This window comes from Triticum aestivum, chromosome 5D, assembly GCF_018294505.1.
Source record: "Triticum aestivum cultivar Chinese Spring chromosome 5D, IWGSC CS RefSeq v2.1, whole genome shotgun sequence".
Classification (NCBI taxonomy): Eukaryota; Viridiplantae; Streptophyta; class Magnoliopsida; order Poales; family Poaceae; genus Triticum; species Triticum aestivum.
This window is the reverse complement of record NC_057808.1, coordinates 287621441-287636191: the sequence shown is the minus strand read 5'-3', so window position 1 is coordinate 287636191 and position 14751 is coordinate 287621441.

The following is a 14751-nucleotide window of genomic DNA, read 5'->3' as shown; positions in this document are numbered from 1 at the left end:
TGGGCTTCAGGGTTCGGCGGCGTGTGGTAAGATTTCTTCCCCCTCCACCCCTCTCTTCCATGTTACTGTATTCACTGGATTGTGATTTTAGGGCTACAGATAGTGCATATTTATGTTTGTTAATGGGCTGTTAGATTTTAGGAGATTTTAGGGTTGTTAGATTTTAGGAGATTTTAGGGCCGTTTGATTTTAGGGCTTTGTTTACTGAAGATTTTTGTTTGTTTACTCAAGTGGTGTAGCTGATATAGTTAATATCTTCTTTGTATAACATATTACACTAGGAATTATAACTCTGGGTTTATGGTTTTATGCATGAATGCTTTGTTGACTCCTTATTAATTACACTTAATTGTTGTCCTGTAAATTATGTGCAAGCTTTGATAGTGCTAATATCTTGTCTGAATAACATGTTATATTATTAAAACTGAATCAATCAAGCACTAATTCTCCTTAATTTTCTGTAGTTTGGGTGATGAGATATGGGAAATAGGGTACCATTTTCAAGGGAGAGACAACTTGGAGAGGACCATTTCTCTGTCAGAAATTACTTATATTAACATGTTAGCACTGCTAGAGACGGAACAGGGATATACTGAAGCTGACTACATGTTCTATATTAAAGAAGAAGGAAAGGGGGCAGCAGGAATGCAGGTTATTGACAGTGAAGAGAGTGTGGAAGAGATGCTAGACCATTATGTTGAGCAGAAGGTGCTCAACATAACTGTAATTAAGGCTAATGAGCCTAATCTAGGAGATTTTAACAGGCAAATATTGTGGAGGAACAAGTACCTATAAATATGGGGGATTCCAACATTATTTCTATAGATGAGGCGGGAGTATTGTTCCCTATTGCTGTTGAAGACACAGTTGAAGAGCTGTATGTTGTGCCTATTGCTGTTGTAGAGCCAGGTGAAGAGGTTGCTTATATTAGCACACAACAGAGCATGATTTTGAAAAAAGCAAAGGGCAAAGAGAAATTACAGGAAGATGTTGGCCCCTCTGATGATGAAGGGTTTGTTGATTTGAACTGGTGTGAGTACAAAGAGGAAGAACATGACATAGGTAATGAGGAGGAAGATGAAATCATTGAGAAGTTGAAGCAGAAAAGGAAACTGAGAGAGGATCCTATGCATCACTTTGAAGGAGACACAGAAGTGGAAGAGATGTGTCCAGAGGCAGAGGACTCAGACACAGAACCTAAGATACCTCTTCCTCAAACATTGAAGAAAGTAGGCAAAGCAGGCCCCACTACAAGATCACACCATGAAGCTGACATTGAGGTAATTCCTGATTTCATTCCATCAGATGATTCAGCTTGTTTCCCTGGGGACTATGGCATTAGTGAATCAGATGATGAGTCAGGTCTGCCACTGCCTTGTGGAAGGAAGAGTCAAGCCAAGAGGGCCAGGACTAGGATCTGGTATGATGAGAGCAAGCCAGATGCTCATGACCAACTTTGCTTGAGTATGTGCTTCACTGATGTGTATCAGTTTAGAAGAGCACTTAGGAATTTTCACATCAGACTTAGAAATTTTCAGTACCATAGGAACTGCAAGGATAGGATCATTGTGCATTGCACAGAAAGGGACAATGGGTGTCCTTTTTTCATGACTGCATCAACAATTGCTCATGAGAAGACTTTCTGCATCAAGAAGATGAAGTTGTTGCACACTTGTGGTGCACATGGAGAAAAAACAAAAGTGACAGTTGACTGGATGGCCAGAACCTGTGAGCAACAACTGAGAGATAATCCAAGGGCTGGTGTTGATGCAATTTTAAAAAGAACAAAGACTAAGTATGGGCTGGAAGTGCCAAAGACCAAGGCCTACAGGGTAAGGTCATTGGCCATTGAAGTGGTGGAAGGTGACATGAAGGGACAATACACAAGGTTTAGGGATTATCTTCAAGCTGTGCTTGATACCAACCCTAGGAGCAGATGCATTGTGACTACCACAGAGCTTGAGCTCCATCCTAGTCCAAATCCTAGGTTCCACTACATGTTCTACTGTCTGAATGCTTCAAAAGAAGGTTTCTTGAATGGGTGTAGGCCCTTTGTAGGTATTATATGCATTCTAAATTACTCCATTTCACTGCCCATATCTTTTACTTAATAATGTACTCATTTCACTACCCAATGCTTTAATACAGGTTTAGATGGTTGCTTTATCAAGCTTTCTACTGGGCAACAGATACTTGCTGCCACTGGTAGGGATGGGAATAACAACATATTCCCTATTGCAATTGGTATTGTTGATAAGGAGGACAAGGAAAGTTGGACTTGGTTTCTTAGCCAACTAAGAGCTTACATTGGAGAGGGGAACAAGTGGGGCACATACACAATCATCTCTGATAGACAGAAGGTATATTTTTCATTTCACAATTGAATGAGCAAGTTGTAGAAATAATAATTTGTATTATGAAGTTATATGATTAATAATCTCTATTATGACTTAAACATGGGCTGTTGAATGCAATTCAAGCTGTGTTCCCGCACTCACCTCAAAGATATTGTCTTAGACATATCTATGCAAATTTCCAGTCAGCAGGCTTCAGGAGTGAGGAGTTGAAGAAGCATATGGACAATGTTGCATATTCATACACCAAGAATGGTTTTGAGGTTGCAATGAATGAACTGAAAAAGGAGGATGAAGATGCTTGGAAGTGGCTTTGTAATATCCCTAAAGAGACTTGGGCAAGGCATGCTATGGATCACACATGCAAGACAGACCTAGTAGTCAACAATCTCAATGAAGTATTTAACAAGATGATACTAGATGTGAGGAACAAGCCAATAAGGAGCTGTGTAGATGGATTCAGAACTAAGTTGATGGTTAAGTACCAAATAGTTAGAGAGAAGATAGAGAAGAGTAAGTGGGAGATAACACCCACTTATATGGAGAAGTTGGAGGAGTCAAAGAAGTACTCAAGGCATTGCACTGCATACATGGCAGGTCCTGGTATTTGGCAAGTCACTAGTGGGGAGTCTACCTACTGTGTGAACCTTGATAAGTGGACCTGTGACTGCAAGAAATGGGACCTATGTGGTTGGCCATGTAACCATGCAGTTTCTGCCATTACAAGAGTGAAGGGACAGCTAGAAGACTATGTGCATGAGTTCTTCAAAAAACCATTGTATAAGGAAACATACAAGGACATCATCTACCCTATACCAGGGCCTGACTGTTGGCCTAGGACACCAACTGCTGACATAGACCCACCAGTGTTCAAAGAGAAGAAGGGCAGAAAGCAAACAGCTAGGAGGAAGGGGCAATTTGAGGTCCCAACAAAGAAGGATACATCAAGGATGGCAACTATCACCTGCAGCAACTACAACATGCAGAAACATAGGTACACCTACTGCCCTCAGCCCCTGAAGCCTCATCTTCAGGCAAGAAAGGACAAGCACAAGGTATGGAATATGCACATTGTTGTCATTGTTTTAATTGTTTTCGTTGTTGGCACAAACAACTAGCCTCACCAGTTTTCATTATTTTAATCATTTGATTCATCCTAATTGTTGGGCTATGATGTGTGCTCTCTTAGACAACCAGAACTCACTACCATGAAGCTGGGGGAAGTTCTACTGCTAGGGGAACAAGAACAACTGCTACTGGTCCTGCCCAGCCTGCTAAATCTACCAGGGGAAGAAAAACTACTGCTGCCTCTACTGGTCCTACCCAGCCTGCTGCTTCTACAAGGCCAAGAAGAACAACTGCTGCTTCTAGAAGGGCAATCATCAACAGTGATGCTTCTACTACTCCTTCCCAGGCTGCCACAAGAGCTTCAGGTTCAAGCAATGCAGCCAGTAGGAGAGGTGGAAGGCCCTACATGGCACCTAGGGCTGCAACTACAATAGAGGGAGCAACAGTAGGGTCCAAAAGGAAGAGGTTCTAGAGCACCAGGATGAGGGGTTACTTTTATGCCAGTGGCAACTAGTCAGTGCACAATTTGGCTGTTGTCTTTTGAACTACCGGCCTTAAGTATTTCTAAATTTCAGAAACTATGCCCGAGAACTGCTATGTGTGAACTGCTATGTGTGAACTGCTATGTGTAATCAGTATTTAGCTTGAGAACTTGTTTGTGTTAGCATGCTAAGATTGAGAACTATTATGGATGAGAACTTTTATGGTTGAGAACATGTTTGTGTCATCAACAATTTACTTGTTTGATTTGATGCTTTTATGGTTGAGAACATGTTTGTGTCATCAACAATTTACTTTTATGGTTGATTTGATGCTGAGTTTGGACTGGTGGTTTTGTCGAGCCCAAGCCATCCTAAAGCCTAAATGATAGGTTTAGTGGCTTTGTCGAGCCCAAGCCACCCTAAAGCCTAAATTATAGGTTTAGTGCCTTTGTCGAGCCCAAGCCACCCTAAAGCCTAATTGATAGTTTTAGGTGGCTTCGTCGAGCCCAAGCCACCCTAAAGCCTAATTGATAGTTTTAGGTGGCTTCGTCGAGCCCAAGCCACTCTAAAGCCTAAATGATAGTTTTAGGTGGCTTTGTCGAGCCCAAGCCACCCTAAAGCCTAAATGATAGTTTTAGGTGGCTTTGTCGAGCCCAAGCCACCCTAAAGCCTAAATGATAGTTTTAGGTGGCTTTGTCGAGCCCAAGCCACCCTAAAGCCTAAATGATAGTTTTAGGTGGCTTTGTCGAGCCCAAGCCATCCTAAAGCCTAATTGCTAGTTTTAGGTGGCTTCGTCGAGCCCAAGCCACCCTAAAGCCTAAATTATAGGTTTAGGTGGCTTCGTCGAGCCCAAGCCACCTTGAAGACTAAATGGTGGTTTCAGTGGTTTTGTCGAGCCCGAGCCACCCTAAAGCCTAAATGATATGTTTAGGTGGCTTTGTCGAGCCCAAGCCATCTTCAAGACTAAATGGTGGTTTCGGTGGTTTTGTCGAGCCGAAGCCACCCTAAAGACTAAATGAGTAGTTTAGTTGGCTTTATCGAGCCCGATCCACCCTAAAGACTAAATGAGTGGTTGGTTTTGTCGAGCCCGATCCACCCTAAAGACTAAATTAAAGGTTTAGGTGGTGAGTGCACTATGCATATTTTCTCTTTGTGCTTTATGTGATCAACAATTTACCTTTTGTAAGCATTTGCCCAATTTGGCCATGCCCAGTTGGTCTTGACCATTCACCATTTAGTCCAAAGAAGCAGATTAATAATTGCAGATTCATAATAGCATAGCTCTTACTATAGAAAGCTAACAACATTACATAACTGGGGTAGTTTTGCAGCTAGTCATTACATACATTACATAACTTAACTGGAGGTAGTTTTGCAGATAATCATTACAGTCATTACATAACTAGGGGATTCCCAAAATATACAACCCCAAGGCCAGCTATATTGTTCCAAGGCCACATATTAGCTTAACATAACTGAGGTGATGAACATCATTGTTCACTCATCAAGGATTGACTTGATCTTGGCAAGCTTGTCCTTGTTGCCATGACCAGCTTTCATAAGATCACCCACCAGAAACTCCAGCTTCTTCTTCTCCTCTATCAGCCAGTCCCTCTCTTTCTTGATCTCATCCCTCTCCTTCCTGGTGTTCCTAATGATCTCTCCCTAAGATCTAAGAATGCACTTCATCTCCTTGAGCTCCTGAGCCAGCTTCTCCATCTCCTTCATCTTGCCAAAGTCAGCACTCTCCTTCTCCTTGCTGATAGCTAGCTTCTCCATGTCCTTGTCCACATCCATCTGCTTCTGCTTGAACTCTTCATCACTCATGACCCTGTTGTTCTGATCTGCCCAATCAAACATCTTGGTGACACCCTCAACCAGTTGACTGTACTGATCCCCAAGTGTATCCAACTGCTTGTTCACCTTGTCCAACTCTTTCTTATACTTCTCATGGTCAATCATTCTGCCATGGTTCTCCTCATGAAACATCTCCCATATCTTCACTAAACATCTTTGCAGAATAGAAGGCCATGTGGCATCAACACACTGAGCAACACCACAGTCAATACCATCCTGCATCAAGTATTAGAAAATAAATATGCTAACTTCAAAAAGAAAATAGATGAGATATCCAGTGATTCAGTTATACTTGCAGATATAGCAGACACTCAGGAAACTTGGAGTTCAAGCTAAGCTTATATGACAAGAGCAATACTACCATTAACTGAATTGCAAAATCACTGTTAACATGTTTCATTTACTTCAATTACCGGCAGAAACTGGTGTTTGCAAAATCACTTTTAAAAACATGTTTCATCAACTGAACCTGGAATAAACTACATTAGTTCAGTCAGTATCACAGTCCAAAAAAATTGAATAGTGATAATCCCCTCAATTTACTGACAGAAATTGATGCTTGCATCTGCAGCTCTACCACAGTACAAAACATGTTTCATTTACTTCAATTACTGACAGAAATTGATGCTTCCATCTACAGACAGTACAAATCATGTTTCATTAAGTGAATTTACTGACATAATTTGATTCTTGCAACTGCAGACAGTCCAAATTAACTGAATTTACTGATAGCAATTCCAACCATCTGTAGACTAACTACCACTAACACAAACCCTGGTTGGATAACACTCACCTGAGGAACAACACATCCATAGAACCTCCTCCCAGTGTCCTTTCCTTCAAATGCAACATATTTCATGCATGGGGCCAAGTGCAGTCTACATGTGATGCTTGCATCTGCAGCTCTACCACAGAAGGATGCATCTATAGTGGTGCCAGGGTTCGCCTGCATTGTAGCACACTAGTGAACCGCAGAAAAAAATAGCAACTGCTCCAAACATGGTCTCAAATCAAAGAACACTTGAACACTAACCCTAACCCTAGGTGCAAAGCAAATATCTTACCCAGTGCTGCTCCAGATCCATGCCGACCAGCTCCTCCTCCTCGCTGCTCTCCTCTCCATCCTTCCACGATGGCATCTTCTACGGCGGGGAGGGAACCATGCCTCCGGCGGCGGCAACAAGGGACAGAGCAGAGGAGTGAGAGTGAGAGAGTGAGCGAGTGGAGTGGAGTGTGAGCGGCGGGGAGTGGGGGCTCTGTTTTGTACCGACAGCCCTAACGGCCGTCAACCCACTCGCCGTCTGGCCTCGCCCATGTGGCACCTGACGGGTGGGCCAGCCTTGTCAGAAATCATGTTAACTGCGGCAAACCGGTCATTTGTTTTTATTGAGAAAATTTACAAGAGAAGTGGTGGATTTTTGGGACGCGCTAGAAATGTGGTGGCAAATTGATGCTTGAACTTCAAATGTGGTGGTTTTTTGCAATTCACTCGCGGCACGGCCCAACGAGACCGCATCCAATTTTTTGATTGTTTGACGTCCGGCCCGCCCCATTTCCGGCGTAAACCTACGCTCGGTTAGCGTTCACGCAGACGTCGAACGGACGCCCACGCGCCCGCTCCGTGCCTACCTCGGGCCCGCGTGGCAGCCGCCCACCTACTTCTCACCGTTCACGGCGCACGCGCGGGCGACCCCACCTGGCAGCCACTCAACCACCCGACTGTCATCCTTTTTAATGTGGAAGCTGTGGACCGGCCAGTCCACATGCTTCCACTTCCATCTAGGAGTGCCTCCTCGAGCCCCGACACGCAAAACCTACCCCCAAGCTCTTTCACCTTCCCTCGTCGACGGCAATGGCTGGTCGCTGGTTCCCCGACCGCAAGACGAGGCATGACCACGAGGCCATGTCGTCATCCGACCGCCGTCACAGCTCCGCCCCTCCACCACCTCCTCCCGCAGCATTCCACATCGCGCCGGCAGCACCCGCACCGCGGAAGCAGATGTACGTCAAGGCGGACATCTACAAGCGGTATTGGGAGACGTGCATGCCGCTAGAATGTTTATTATTCATGCTAGAATTGTATTAACCGGAAACTTAGTACATGTGTGAATACATAGACAAATAGAGTGTCACTAGTATGCCTCTACTTGACTAGTTCGTTGAATCAAAGATGGTTATGTTTCCTAGCCATAGACATGAGTTGTCATTTGATTAACGGGATCACATCATTAGAGAATGATGTGATTGACTTGACCCATTCCGTTAGCTTAGCACTTGATCGTTTAGTATGTTGCTATTGCTTTCTTCATGACTTATACATGTTCCTATGACTACGAAATTATGCAACTCCCGAATACCGGAGGAACACTTTGTGTGCTACCAAACATCACAACGTAACTGGGTGATTATAAAGGTGCTCTACAGGTGTCTCGGTACTTGTTGAGTTGGCATAGATCGAGATTAGGATTTGTCACTCCGATTTTCGGAGTGGTATCTCTGGGCCCTCTCAGTAATGCACATCACTATAAGCCTTGCAAGCATTGTAACTAATGAGTTAGTTGCGGGATGATGTATTACGGAACGAGTAAAGAGACTTGCCAGTAACGAGATTGAACTAGGTATTAAGATACTGATGATCGAATCTTGGGCAAGTAACATACCGATGACAAAGGGAACAACGTATGTTGTTATGCGGTTTGACCTATAAAGATCTTCGTAGAATATGTGGGAGCCAATATGAGCATCCAGGTTCCACTATTGGTTATTGACCGGAGACGTGTCTCGGTCATGTCTACATAGTTCTCGAACCCGTAGGGTCCGCACGCTTAAAGTTCGGCGACGATCGGTATTATGAGTTTTTGTGTTTTGATGTACCGAAGGTAGTTCGGAGTCCCGGATATGATCACGGACATGAAGAGGAGTCTCGAAATGGTCGAGATGTAAAGATCGATATATTGGACGACTATGTTCGGACACCGCAAGTGTTTCGGGAGGTTTCTGACATATACCGGAGTACCGGGGGGTTACCGGAACCCCCCGGGGAGTTTATTGGGCCTATTGGGCCCTAGTGGGAGAAGAGGAGGGGCGGCCAGGGCAGCCGCGCGCCCCCTCCCCCTCTAGTCCGAATTGGACAAGGAGGGGGGCGGCGCCCCCCTTTCCTTCTCTTCCTCTTGGAAGGGGGGAGTCCTACTCCCGGTGGGAGTTGGACTCCTCATGGGGCACGCCATAGGGGCCGGCCCCTCCCCCTCCTCCACTCCTTTATATAGGGGGAGGGAGGCACCCCTTTATGACAACAATTGATCATTGATCTCTTAGCCGTGTGCGGTGCCCCCCTCCACCATAATCCACCTCGGTAATATCATAGCGGTGCTTAGGCGAAGCCCTGCGTCGGTAACAACATCATCACCATCATCACGCCGTCGTGCTGACGGAACTCTCCCTCGAAGCTCTGCTAGATCGGAGTTCGTGGGACGTCATCAAGTTGAACGTGTGCTGTACTCGGAGGTGCCGTGCGTTCGGTACTTGGATCGGTCGGATCGTGAAGACGTACGACTACATCATCCGCGTTGTTCTAAACACTTCCGCTTTCAGTCTACGAGGGCACGTGGACAACACTCTCCTCTCTCGTTGCTATGCATCACCATGATCTTGCGTGTGCGTAGGAAAATTTTGAAATTACTGCGTTCCCAACAGTGGCATCCGAGCCAGGTTTATGCGTAGATGTTATATGGACGAGTATAACACAAGTGAGTTGTGGGCGATACAAGTCATAGTGCTTACCAGCATGTCACACTTTGGTTCGGCGGTATTGTTGGATGAAGCAGCCCGAACCGACATTACGCGTACGCTTACGCGAGACTGGTTCTACCGACGTGCTTTGCACACAGGTGGCTGGCGGGTGTCAGTTTCTCCAACTTTAGTTGAACCGAGTGTGGCTACGCCCGGTCCTTGAGAAGGTTAAAACAACACTAACTTGACGAACTATCGTTGTGGTTTTGATGTGTAGGTAAGAACGGTTCTTGCTCAGCCCGTAGCAGCCACGTAAAACTTGCAACAACAGAGTAGAGGACATCTAATAACTTGTTTTTGCAGGGCATGTTGTGATGTGATATGGTCAAGGCATGATGCTATATTTATTGTATGAAGATGATCATGTTTTGTAACAAAGTTATCGGCAACTGGCAGGAGCCATATGGTTGTCGCTTTATTGTATGCAATGCAATCGCCCTGTAAATGCTTTACTTTATCACTAAGCGGTAGCGATAGTCGTAGAAGCAATAGTTGGCGAGACGACAACGATGCTACGATGGAGATCAAGGTGTCGCGCCGGTGACGATGGTGATCATGACAGTGCTTTGGAGATGGAGATCACGGGCACAAGATGGTGATGGCCATATCATATCACTTATATTGATTGCATGTGATGTTTATCCTTTATGCATCTTATTTTGCTTAGACTGACGGTAGATTATAAGATGATCTCTCACTAAATTTCAAGGTACAAGTGTTCTCCCTGAGTATGCACCGTTGTGAAAGTTCGTCGTGCCGAGACACCACATGATGATCGGGTGTGATAAGCTCTACGTTCACATACAACGGGTGCAAGCCAGTTTTGCACATGCAGAATACTCGGGTTAAACTTGACGAGCCTAGCATATGCAGATATGGCCTCGGAACACTGAGACCGAAAGGTCGAGCGTGAATCATATAGTAGATATGATCAACATAGTGATGTTCACCATTGAAAACTACTCCATCTCACGTGATGATCGGACATGGTTTAGTTGATATGGATCACGTGATTACTTAGATGATTAGAGGGATGTCTATCTAAGTGGGAGTTCTTTAATATTTTGATTAAACTGAACTTTAATTTATCATGAACTTAGTACCTGATAGTATTTTGCATGTCTATGTTGTTGTAGATAGATGGCCCGTGCTGTTGTTCCGTTGAATTTTAATGCGTTCCTTGAGAAAGCAAAGTTGAAAGATGATGGTAGCAATTACACGGACTGGGTCCGTAACTTGAGGATTATCCTCATTGCTGCACAGAAGAATTACATCCTGGAAGCACCGCTAGGTGCCAAACCTGCTACAGGAGCTGAACCAGATGTTATGAACGTCTGGCAAAGCAAAGCTGATGACTACTCGATAGTTCAGTGTGCCATGCTTTACGGCCTAGAACCGGGACTTCAACGACGTTTTGAACGTCATGGAGCATATGAGATGTTCCAGGAGTTGAAGTTAATATTTCAAGCAAATGCCCGGATTGAGAGATATGAAGTCTCCAATAAGTTCTACAGCTGTAAAGATGGAGGAGAATAGTTCTGTCAGTGAGCATATACTCAGAATGTCTGGGTATAACAATCACTTGATTCAACTGGGAGTTAATCTTCCGGATGATAGCGTCATTGACAGAATTCTTCAATCACTACCACCAAGCTACAAGAGCTTCGTGATGAACTATAACATGCAAAGGATGGATAAGACAATTCCCGAGCTCTTCGCAATGCTAAAGGTTGCAGAGGTAGAAATCAAGAAGGAGCATCAAGTGTTGATGGTCAACAAGACCACCAGTTTCAAGAAAAAGGGTAAAGGGAAGAAGAAGGGGAACTTCAAGAAGAACAACAAGCAAGTTGCTGCTCAAGAGAAGAAACCCAAGTCTGGACCTAAACCTGAGACTGAGTGCTTCTACTGCAAGCAGACTGGTCACTGGAAGCGGAACTACCCCAAGTATTTTGGCAGATAAGAAGGATGGCAAGGTGAACAAAGGTATATGTGATATACATGTTATTGATGTGTACCTTACTAATTCTCGCAGTAGTGCCTGGGTATTTGATACTGGTTCTGTTGCTAATATTTGCAACTCAAAACAGGGACTACAGATTAAGCGAAGATTGGCTAAGGACGAGGTGACGATGCGCGTGGGAAATGGTTCCAAAGTCGATGTGATCGCAGTCGGCACGCTACCTCTACATCTACCTTCGGGATTAGTTTTAGACCTAAATAATTGTTATTTGGTGCCAGCGTTGAGCATGAACATTATATCTGGATCTTGTTTGATGCGAGACGGTTATTCATTTAAATCAGAGAATAATGGTTGTTCTATTTATATGAGGAATATCTTTTATGGTCATGCACCCTTAAAGAGTGCTCTATTCTTTTTGAATCTTGATAGTAGTGATACACATATTCATAGTATTGAAGCCAAAAGATGCAGAGTTGATAATGATAGTGCAACTTATTTGTGGCACTGCCGTTTAGGTCATATTGGTGTAAAGCGCATGAAGAAACTCCATTCCGATGGACTTTTGGAATCACTTGATTATGAATCACTTGGTACTTGCGAACCATGCCTCATGGGAAAGATGACTAAAACGCCGTTCTCTGGAACTATGGAGTGAGCAACAGATTTGTTGGAGATCATACATACTGATGTATGTGGTCCAATGAATGTTGAGGCTCGCGGCGGGTATCGTTATTTTCTCACCTTCACAGATGATTTGAGCATATATGGGTATATCTACTTGACGAAACATAAGTCTGAAACATTTGAAAAGTTCAAAGAATTTCAGAGTGAAGTTGAAAATCATCGTAACAAGAAAATAAAGTTTCTACGCTCTGATCGTGGAGGAGAATATTTGAGTTACGAGTTTGGCTTCATTTGAAACAATGCGGAATAGTTTCACAACTCACGCCACCCGGAACACCACAGTGTAATGGTGTGTCCGAACGTCGTAATCGTACTTTACTAGATATGGTGCGATCTATGATGTCTCTTACTGATTTACCGCTATCATTTTGGGGATATGCTCTAGAGACAGCTGCATTCACGTTAAATAGGGCACCATCTAAATCCGTTGAGACGACTCCTTATGAACTGTGGTTTGGCAAGAAACCAAAGTTGTCGTTTCTTAAAGTCTGGGGCTGCGATGCTTATGTGAAAAAACTTCAACCTGATAAGCTCGAACCCAAATCGGAGAAATATGTCTTCATAGGATACCCAAAAGAGACTGTTGGGTACACCTTCTATCACAGATCCGAAGGCAAGACATTCATTGCTAAGAATGGATCCTTTCTATAGAAGGAGTTTCTCTCGAAAGAATTGAGTGGGAGGAAAGTAGAACTTGATGAGGTAACTGTACCTGCTCCCTTATTGGAAAGTAGTTCATCACAGAAACCGGTTCTTGTGACAGCTACACCAATTAGTGAGGAAGCTAATGATGATAATTATGAAACCTTAGATCAAGTTACTACCGAACCTCGTAGGTCGACCAGAGTAAGATCCGCACCAGAGTGGTACGGTAATCCTGTTTTGGAGGTCATGTTACTAGACCATGACGAACCTACGAACTATGAGGAAGCGACGATGAGCCCAGATTCGGCAAAATGGCTTGAGGCCATGAAATCTGAGATGGGATCTATGTATGAGAACAAAGTATGGACTTTGGTTGACTTGCTCGATGATCGGCAAACCATCGAGAATAAATGGATTTTCAAGAAGAAGACAGACGCTGATGGTAATACTAATGTCTACAAATCTCGACTTGTTGCGAAAGGTTTTCGACAAGTTCAAGGAGTTGACTACGATGAGACCTTCTCACCCGTAGCGATGCTTAAGTCCGTCCGAATCATGTTAGCAATTGCCGCATTTTATGATTATGAAATTTGGCTAATAGATGTGAAGACTGCATTCCTGAATGGATTTTTGGAAGAAGAGTTGTATATGATGCAACCTGAAGGTTTTATCGATCCAAAGGGTTCTAACAAAGTGTGCAAGCTCCAGCGATCCATTTATGGACTGGTGCAAGCCTCTCGGAGTTGGAATGAACGCTTTGATAGTGTGGTCAAAGCATATGGTTTTATACAGACTTTTGGAGAAGCTTGTATTTACAAGAAAGTGAGTGGGAGCTCTGTAGCATTTCTAATACTACATGTGGATGACATATTGTTGATTGGAAATGATATCGAATTTCTGGATAGCATAAAAGGATACCTGAATAAGAGTTTTTCAATGAAAGACCTCGGTGAAGCTGCTTACATATTGGGCATCAAGATCTATAGAGATAGATCAAGACGCTTAATTGGACTTTCACAAAGCACATACCTTGACAAAGTTTTGAAGAAGTTCAAAATGGATCAGGTAAAGAAAGGGTTCTTACCTATGTTACAAGGTGTGAAGTTGAGTAAGACTCGATGCCTGACCACTGTAGAAGATAGAGAGAAAATGAAAGATGTTCCCTATGCTTCAGCCATAGGCTCTATCATGTATGCAATGCTGTGTACCAGACCTGATGTGTGCCTTGCTATGAGTTTAGCAGGGAGGTACCAAAGTAATCCAGGAGTGGATCACTGGATAGCGGTCAAGAACATCCTGAAATACCTGAAAAGGACTAAGGATATGTTTCTCGTTTATGGAGGTGACAAAGAGCTCGTCGTAAATGGTTACGTCGATGCAAGCTTTGACACTGATCCGGACGATTCTAAATCGCAAATCGGATACGTGTTTATATTGAACGGTGGAGCTGTCAGTTGGAGCAGTTCTAAACAAAGCGTCGTGGCGGGATCTACGTGTGAAGCGGAAGACATAGCTGCTTTCGAAGCAGCAAATGAAGGAGTCTGGATGAAGGAGTTCATATCCAATCTAGGTGTCATACCTAGTGCATCGGGACCAAGAAAATGTTTTATGACAATACTGGTGCAATTGCCTTGGCAAAGGAATCCAGATTTCACAAGAGAACCAAGCACATCAAGAGACGCTTCAATTCCATCCGCGATCAAGTCCAGGGTGGGGACATAGAGATTTGCAAAATACATACGGATCTGAATGTTGCAGACCCGTTGACTAAGCCTCTCTCACGAGCAAAACCTGATCAGCACCAAGGCTCCATGGGTGTAAGAATCATTACTGTGTAATCTAGATTATTGACTCTAGTGCAAGTGGGAGACTGAAGGAAATATGCCCTAGAGGCAATAATAAAGTTATTATT